The sequence below is a fragment of the Mesoplodon mirus genome, assembly GCF_964341445.2.
Source record: "Mesoplodon mirus genome assembly, chromosome: 1".
NCBI classification, from domain to species: domain Eukaryota; kingdom Metazoa; phylum Chordata; class Mammalia; order Artiodactyla; family Ziphiidae; genus Mesoplodon; species Mesoplodon mirus.
The window spans coordinates 192627322-192637455 of record NC_138976.1 but is presented as its reverse complement, the minus strand read 5'-3'; the positions used below and the strand labels follow the sequence as shown (position 1 = coordinate 192637455).

At 33.3% G+C, this 10134-nt stretch overlaps 1 long non-coding RNA gene across 1 annotated transcript; it reads left to right on the top strand.

Annotated features, from left to right (window-relative positions):
- The first annotated feature begins 304 nt into the window (after positions 1-304).
- LOC309804797 lies at positions 305-7559 on the top strand. The gene is made up of 3 exons (XR_014294166.1): positions 305-520; positions 2039-2127; positions 5924-7559. It is a non-coding gene; the product is annotated as an uncharacterized lncRNA (long non-coding RNA).
- Positions 7560-10134: the final 2575 nt, after the last annotated feature.

The following is a 10134-nucleotide window of genomic DNA, read 5'->3' as shown; positions in this document are numbered from 1 at the left end:
TTAAATAAAACAAAAATGTTTTCTTCTAGTAATTGTAGTATTTTAACATATTTAAATACTGCATCCCTATGAAATTCATTTTGTTAATAAATATGAAAAGAGAATCCACCTTTATTTTTCACAGGTGACCAGGGACTTGTTCAAACACCAACATTTAACTGTATTACACAAAACATTATGCCACTGGTTTTTATGGGTTATCATTATATTTAAAGCTTTATACAACCGTTGTCTTCTGCTGTTTGTTGTTCAATGTCTAAAAGTATTGTTTAATATATATATATATTTTTACTTTTAGCAGTTTAAGCCAGGAGAGTAAATCCAGTTCCTATTACTCCATCCTGTCCAGAAGCACAGGTCTTAAGTGAAATTTAATACCAAAGAAACAGTTCCAAATTTTACAACGGATCTATCACTGGTTGTTAGCATATCTTCCCACACCCAAGACACCAAGATACCTTCTACTCACTGTTAAAGCTTTATGATGAGCAAAACTTCCACCACTGTGCTTCCTTAGCATGTGAGTATATTTTTAATTTACTGGTTATATATATCCTCTAATTATCCATTATTTTGTCCTTCTTTTTGATTAGATATTGATATCCACATTTTTTTTTCTAATAGCTCACAGAAATTTCTCTCATTAACAACACCAATAGAAATAACAATAAAAATCGCCTTGGGGGACCAAATTTATATCACATTATCAAGTTTTTATTTTGCTCCCATAAAACTTCTGCAAAATACAACCACTGTCTATCATCAGTATCATTAGAACAAAACCAATTCATTCTAATCTCAAAAGCACAATATTTTATTTAACTTAATAAATTTCACATTATAAAAATTTTCTCATAGCATCATCCTTAATTCCTCAGTATTTACTAATATTGGGGGATTTTTCTTTCAGTTATTTGAGACTAAGGATGATTTTATTCATCTCTACAACCTGGTATATATATGTACAATGTTTGTCAAAAGTGGATATTCAAAAAAATTCTTGACTAAATTACAGTAATTCATGTGATCAGTTCTGCAGTTCTTAAAACTTTAAATTACTTGTTAATTCTAAGAGAAAGTCAGATACTTTTTAGGAGGATTTCCAAACCATGCTAAAGTGTCAGCCTTCATTTCCTTCTCTGAGGGAAACAGGAGAGAAATAGATGGTTTTAAAGTTCTCCAAGCTTCTGTGTCCTTTATACATCCACAATTTTAATCCTTATCATTTTCAAGATTTGCTGAATTATTTGAGGTGATCCATTCACTTATTAAAGTTACATATTTTATGTCACATACTGAGCAAATTAACAAATAACTTACTGATAAATGACAATGTCCATAACATCAGGTTAATCTGAGTTCCATGAAATGAGCTATAACTTCAAGAATATTAATTCATCTAATAAGGGTGATGATTTACCTAATGTTGCCTAAAATATTTCTCTTGATTATTTAAGAGAGTTTTCCTAGGGGAAAATAGCTGGGAAGTCTATAGAAGAAAAAAAATACCACCATGATTAATTTAATTCCAGTCTAAAGGACTCCATATATAATGTATTTGAGAAAACCAAGTCACTATTATAGATTCCGATAAATGGTTGTATATATGAGATATTTTTAATGTAACCCAAATTATAAGAAATAGTTTTTTGGTATAGAAGCAACCACTCTTTTACCTAAAGGAAAATATAAAATCTGAGTTCATTGAAAATTTGCCTCATTGCCCTCTGTTAGTTTGTGCCTGCCCCATCCTTAGGGGCCCAGTTAAGGACTATTCTATCATCCATACATCAGAAGAGAATGTCTGTGTTCTATGTTGATAGTCAGTCTAAACAAATATTTATACAGTTGAGATCAGAGATATAAAATGTCAGTTCCAAATCCACCCATGATGGCACATATACCAGACAGATGACAAAGGTTATAAAGGCCTGTGAAATACTTGAATCATATTTTGCAAACCTTGAAATAATTCAAGTTGGAGATTAGCAGAAATCAGGCTCAGTTCTGTCCATAATCCCCTTTGTCTGTCTTCTAGCCAACAATATGAAAACCTGAAGCCAAGATGACAAATAGAGTGTGAAGGGCCTTCTACTGCATTTAAGAAAAAACTGAGACTTGCTATAGGTAGAAATTATCTTTTCTATTACTATTATTGTTGATGTTGTTGTTATTCATAGAAATAATGGAAAAAAAACCCTAAATAACATTATTCTGCTGGATTCTTTACTATATGCAACACAATAAATTAACTCGCTTCATATTACACTGGGCATATAACATGAAAACATGTGCAGAGAACAGAAATCAGTATCTGTACAGACAAATGCCCCTGTGATAGAGAAATCTATTATTTTAAGTCCAGACAATTAGATCTATTAAGGTGTAAGAGTGTTTCAGTACAGTCTTGCTAAAAGTAAATCGAAAAAAAAAAGGAAAACTGATGCCAGTTAGATACAAAATATAAGATTATGCTATGTATATGGGACAGGATAGAACTCTGAATGCACTCACATGTTGGGAAAGCAATATTAGTGACAAATCAACTAATGTCCTTATTGAGCATAGACGTTCCAAGAAGGGTGAAGAGTACTGTATATTAGATGTAAGACTCATAATATTCAAGTTAGTTGTAAAAGAAACAAGGTAAATGCTTTCAGTCAATAGGATAGGCTGAACTGATATTGAGAATCCTTTCTTCCAACCTGAACACACAGTTTGTTATACTTGTGTTTTCTTTTATATGTTGCTTTTACATGTAGCAGCACATAAAAAGAAAATGAACAAGCTTATAAAAAATGGGGGGATCCCCAGTCTCAGGATTTAAGGAGAAAAAACAAATTCAACATTAGAATAGTGAGGAGGAGTTGAAACCAAGAAGTTCAAGGGGGCCCTGGAAATAATAAGCCTTGTTTTTGAGGGCTGGCTTTAAATATCTGTTGTTTTATCAGAAAACATGTAGATGCTGTTGTCTTATCAGAAAACAGGTAGATGTTGGAAAACAATAGAATAATATCTTCAAAGTACTGAGCACATATAGCTGTCCAAATTAAAATTCTACACCTCATTTTAAAAAAACTACTCAAGAACAAGAAGTAAAGAAATTTTCATTCCTAGACAAAGAGGAATTACCACCCACAAACTGTAACAACAACAACAACAAAATGACTAAAGCAGTAGCAGCAGCTATTGGAATTGTCTGAAGGCATTAAAAAATATTCTGATGGGGCCTCCCTGGTGGCGCAGTGGTTGAGAGTCCGCCTGCCGATGCAGGGGATATGGGTTCGTGCCCCGGTCTGGGAGGATCCCATATGCCGCGGAGCGGCTGGGCCCGTGAGCCATGGCCGCTGGGCCTGCGCATCTGGAGCCTGTGCTCCGCAATGGGAGAGGCCACAACAGTGAGAGGCCCGCATACCGCAAAAAGAAAAAAAAAAAAAATATTCTGATGCCTGAAGCCAATACTTGGAGATTTTTTTTTTTAACCAAAGTGATCTAGGCGGTGTTTCAATAATGGGAGCTTTAAAAAGTTCTCACATAATTCTCATGTGTTTTAGGCAAGATTGGAGACCATTGTACAAAGAATGTTCTTCAGTAAGAAAGAAAATAAGCATAAAAAGAAGTAGGAAGGTGCACTGAACAGTGACTAGCAAAGAAATTTGTAATGTTGGAATGAATCTGAATAACGGTAGAGTGTAAAAAATAATAGCCAATGGGGGTGTGTACAAAGTAAAACTAAAACACTAGATAATATACTGAAATACTGGAGATCAGATTTAAAATTTGAGGGGTCCATGAACCGCTTAGGAGGAAGATGAGATAATTAGTTTTAGACTTTTTCAAGTTAGACATATATGTCAAATTTTTCAGAAAACACTAAAAATGAAGACTTCATATATGATTCATAAAAAGGTAGACCATAAAAAGAGAATGAAAAATGTGTTTAAACGAAGTTAGTACCGGTAGGGATAAAACATGGAAAAATAAAGGAGAAATAGATCAACAATCACCATACATTTGATCACAGAGACAATAAAAATAAATTTAAAAATTCCAGTTTATGCTGCTTACAAAAGACATATATAAACTATTTTTAAGATGCAATGCAATACTTCACTCGAAGTAATTAATTATATACATGATAAATGATTTTTAAGATTACATATTTGGCATGATGACATGTATATAAATTTTTAAAACTCAAAGCAGTCATGTGTTTTTCATGGATTCATTTGCATATAGTAAAAAGTTCAAGCATGGATTCAAAGTATTTATATTCAATTCATGATACCAGTTATCTAAGAAGAGGAAAAATGGGACTGAAATGAGAATAGAGAGGAAAGAAATGTGTGTGTATCTGTGTGTTTGTGTGTGTGTGTGTGAACACATGTACAACAAATATGTGCTTCTTTCACAGCATGATTCACTGTATTCCATCACAATATTAATAAGATTTCATACAATATGGGCATCTCTGCAGAAATTAAAATTGTCACATGCTTATGTGTATTGGGCAATGAGCTCACCTTACTATTTCCATCCATTCTTCAATTAAAATCTAGAAATGTGAATGGGCTGTTAGAATTTAGTTAGTGAGCCAATTATCTTTACAGAACATGCTAGTTATGCACAGCTTTTCCTTGGCTTAACTATGTTTTAAAATAGCAGGCATTCATTTTACGTCTTTAATTGATGGCTATCACACACAATTAGTTTGAAATTTCTTATCAATATGCTTGAAATATATTTGGTTGAATCATTGGAGTAATCTTTTTTGAACTTACCCAAAAGTATGTGTTTAGCCTTCCTAAACACAGTGGCACATTTCCAAATACAAAGTAGTTGCATTAGAATTATTCCTAATATGAAGTCATTCAATATTTGTGGCAACAAATTTTCTCTTGAAAACTTAGCTTCCAGATGGAAGAAAAGTAAGGGTAGAAATGTATTTAAAGGCAAATTTGAAGATGAGAAATCAAAATTCACATTCCATAGTGAAAGAAAAAGGGTTAGTAATTACAGAGAGAAAGGCAAATACAATGCAAAAATTATTGGAACATATTTTGCTCAATTACAAACAAACTTACGTGGTAAGTTGTAGCTTCCATTATTGCACCAATTTGTAGCATATTTTAATATTTTCATTTTGAAAGGAAAATTTTAAAAAGTCATCTCTTGTTTTTTTAGAAAGTATCTAGAGTGGTTGAAGTGAAATAACTTTCAGAAAATGTGTTAAAATGGGGCTACAAAAGACTTAGGAGGACATAAGCTTGGTTCTTATTATTGACAGTTTGCAAATCAGCCATGGGGATACACATTATTTCCAATTTAAAATGAATGATGATTCTATATACATATATATGCATCTTATCATATTGATTATAAACCAAGTAAAATCTCATGAAATCTAAGTATGTTTGAAAAACTTAAACCTATTTTTATGTTTTTCCAAACACTAGAAAATGAAAGCAACTTCTGTTGTTTGTCATTTTCTGTTGGACTCTCTTGGCTTCCTGAAAATGATTATGTCAAGATATTGGAGAAATATTCATAGGAAGCAACAGAGGCCATGAGAATAGAGACCTACACTGCTTCCTCATTAGAAAAAATAAAACAAAAATTCCTGTCTATCCATTTCAACTTACACTCAGGGATGCTTATAATATAGAATTTGAAAGTTGAATACATACTAGTTGTCAAGTAGTCAGCCCTGTTGATTATTCATGCATTCCCTCCTAAGTATGTTGTTCTTAGAATTCAGAGGGGTCCTTTAATCACACCCCCCATCTTGACTACTCACATCTCCAGATTTTCCTACTTCACGGCATATTGGTGTTTAACTTATTAAACAAACATTTGTTGAACACTTACTATGCATGCTAAGCAAAGGGGATCAAAGATGAATGAATATTCATTTGTCTTTAAGGAGACACAGTCTACTGGAGAGAGGCAGAACTGTGAGCAGATGACTGCATAAAGAGGCAAAGTCAAGTCTTATTTATTCAGAGGAAGAAGTCCCCGTGATCAAGCAACAAGTAAAATCATTTCAGTGTGCAAGACATGGATTTGTGATTGAAAATGCACAAGCATATTTATTATCCATCATAGATGATCACCTATTATAATCAGTGAGATTTCTTAATGGCACAGCATCTAGAGGAGGACGTCATGCATGAACCTGTCATATTCAGAAAGTAAGGAAGTGGCACAGTGGGAACAATTCAGGAAAGTACATAAACATGACAGTAGATTTAAAATCTACTTTAACTGTTCTTACTATTATTAATCTATTTGGGCAAGTAGTAGTTTTCATTGATGTTAGCATTTTTTCATCCACGACTTGAAATCAGACATTAAATATTAATATTATAAAAATGTTACAAATCGAATTCATTCACAAATTTATAAAAATAGATCAGCACCAGAGACCTATTTATTGGAAACAAAGTAGGTAGAACAATGAAACTCATTTATAGTTCCTCCTCAACCAAAGTGGACAGAAGTTTTATATGTAGATGTCAATCCTGGGCCAGAGGCTATTTAATATTTTCATCAAGTCTAGGATGATAGAAAAGCATGTGGATTTAGTCATTTACAGTTCTCTTTAGTTGATAAGACTGATTAATACTTTGTCAAGATCAAAATTCAACATGACCGTAATATGACCTTGACAAATTGGAGAAGTGGTTTAAAACAATGCAATTTAATAAGTCTAAGGGTCAGATATGGGCTTTAAAGGGATTGGGAAGGAAATGGAAATTATAATAATGTAGGTGATACCATGCCAGTGAGAATGCATTTGTGTGTGTAATATAATATGTAACAAATAATATTGAGTATGATTTGAGTCAAGAATATAGCAATAGCTTTTTTTTTTTCTCTCTCTCACCATGGCATAGTGCTTACTCACTCACAAATATTTCTAATACATGTCATCAAAATTTCATCATTAAATCCTGTATCCCTGCTGATAAAATTAAAAGTAATTCTAAGATATATAAATGAAGAGAAGGGTATAAAGGTACAAATAAGTGGGTGAATATTAATGAAATTACTTTGTATTGTGCTTTACAAATACGATTTATGCATTTATCTTGTGACTAACACATTCATTCATTCATTCATTCAGCAATCATTACATATTTATAGAACTTCTACTATGTCCCAGGCACTGCATTAGGTGCTGGTAATACAAGGTGTGGAAAAGCAAGCATTGTCCATATTTCTTAGAGCCTGCAGTCTAAAGAATAATTACTAATTGTAGTAAATATAGACAGGGTACTATGAGCCATGGGACAGGGAACCTTTCTCACCTGGAAGGATGAGGAAAGGCATCCCTTGTGAAATGTCTTCTTAACTGAAGTATGACGTAGGTAGCCTAAGGGGACAAGGGAGTAAAGGAGTAAGTATTTCTTGCAAAGGGGAAAGCAAGTGTTAAGAATTTGAGCTTCACAAAAGGAATGCTTCACGTTGATATTACAGTCTCAACAAATACAATTAAATTTCTGGTTGTTAATACATTGCATAAAAGTGGAGGAGTGGATTTCTGCCAAAATTATGGCATATAGTTAGGATTAGAAATGTGCTCTGTGTTATCAGTGACTTTAACATTGCAGTGAGACTGGCAGAAAAAAACGTACAAAGAGGCTATCCTCTGGACCCAATGGCACTGATGTACATCAAGGCTTTTGCTGAAGTAGAAAACCTGCTATTGATATTGAGATGCTCTTGAATGAAACAATGACTTCAAATAAGAGTTCCAAACTGAAACTCAGAAAGACCACCAATCTGACATGACTTAAATTTGAACTGCTTCTCAGATAGGCAATTTATACTTTGGGGTAAATGGAAACTGGGCTTGGTTTCACTAATGATATCAATGACATTTTGCTATTACATTTGGTTTAATATTTTCATTTTACAAATCCCTAACTTCAAAAACTCTCTAAGGGAAAGTAAGGGGAAAAGGATAGGACTAACTTGTTTAGTTACATTACCTTGAATTTTACATTTAAATTGAGCTGTGCTATCTCCACCAATGCTTGACTAGAAGCCTGCACAGTGAGTAGTTGTAATGGAGGAGATTGACTCATTTTAATGGCCACATCTGATGGATCTCAAAGAAATTCAGGTAAAACAACTCTCTGCATAGTTCATAGTCAACTATTTATACTTACAGAAAAATGCCAAAGCCTAGAAAACTTTAAATGGTGGATAATCAGCAACATTCACATTTTTCCTTGAGGTTTTCAGGATTGTACAAACACATTTAGGCTTTGAAAGACACGTTTTGGAACTTTACTGGAGGTATTCTAAGAAATACCTTCATGTTAAAACAATCTCCAAATATTTTAGGAATAACTAGTATCTCTCCGTAAATAATTCATGCCTTAATTAATTATTATCATTGTTAGAAATTCATACTGAAGTATTTCAGAAAAAGATGACATATTAAGAATGTGACACTGCTTCCATGTCATATAAGAGCATGAGGATATCTCTATTATGAAACTTACTGCATTTTGCTACAACATTTTTGTCTATCTTCTCTTCCAGATTACAAGCTTCTTAAAAAATAGACTGTGCACAGATCTAACTTTCTGGCCTACATTTGCAGCACTGGAGACTACTATTGAAATATTAATTCAAAGGATATTTTAGAAAACATTATAGACAGAACTCTACCATAAAAGAGCATATATAAATATAGCATATTTTCTGATGTTATTGAATCATCTTAAATATTGGTTAATGCAAATTTCAATCTCTAAGGCACTTCTACAACATACCTGAAAAATGATTGTCCTCTTGTACTTGAATGTCCTCACTGAGAAAGAAATTGCCAACTCAAAATAAGTTTATTTCATTTTTAGGAAGCTCTAATTGTTAGAAAACTCACTCTTAAAATAAGTTAAAATCTCTATTCCTCAACTTCTATGCATTTTCTTGGTTTTTAAATTAGGGGCAACTTGATCTTTTTTTGATTTTACAGCTCTAACATAGCTAAAGCTGGCGTTCAGGTCCTTTGCCCACTTACCTACTCTTCATAATTATTTTATTAAAAGAAATATATTGTGGTATAATATAAAAAATATACTAACTTGAATGTCCACTTTAATGAATTTTGACAAATGTAAATATTTTGTAACTCTGTTTCCATCAAGGTAGACAATTTTCCTATTACCCCCCTTTGCAGTTTTCCCTTTCCTCTTTGCAGTCACTCTCTACTCCATATTTGATACAGGCAACTGCTGATATGTTTTCTGTCGCCATAGATTCATTTTTCCTTTTCTAGAAAGTCATATAAACAGAAACATAAAGTACATACTCTTGTGTGTCTAGCTTTTTTCTCAGCATAGTGTTTCTGAGATTCATCCTTGTTGCATTCCTCATAATTCTATCCTTCTACTGCTGTATGATATGACATTGTATGGATATACCACAACTGGTTCACCCATATAAATCTTGTTGGAGATTTTCTGATGATGGCCATTCTGACCGGTGTGAGGTGATACCTCAACGTAGTTTTGATTTGCACTTCTCTAATGATTAGTGATGTTGAGCATCCTTTCATGTGTTTGCTGGCAATCTGTATATCTTCTTTGGAGAAATGTCTATTTAGGTCTTTTGCCCATTTTTAGATTGGGTTGTTTGTTTCTTTGATATGGAGCTGCATGAGCTGCTTCTAAATTTGGGAGATAAATCCTTTGTCAGTTGCTTCATTTGCAAATATTTTCTCCCATTATGAGGGTTGTCTTTTCGTCTTGTTTATGGTTTCCTTTGCTGTGCAAAAGCTTTGAAGTTTCATTAGGTCCCATTTGTTTATTTTTGTTTTTATTTCTCTAGGAGGTGGGTCCAAAAGGATCTTGCTGTGATTTATGTCATAGAGTGTTCTGCATAGGTTTTCCTCTAGGAGTTTGATAGTGTCTGGCTTTACATTTAGGACTTTAATCCATTTTGAGTTTATTTTTGTGTATGGTGTCAGGGAGTGTTCTAATTGCATACTTTTACATGTACCTGTCCAGTTTTCCCAGCACCACTTATTGAAGAGGCTGTCTTTTCTCCACTGTATATTCTTGCCTCCTTTATCAAAGATAAGGTGACCATATGTGTGTGGGGTTATCTCTGGGCTTTCTA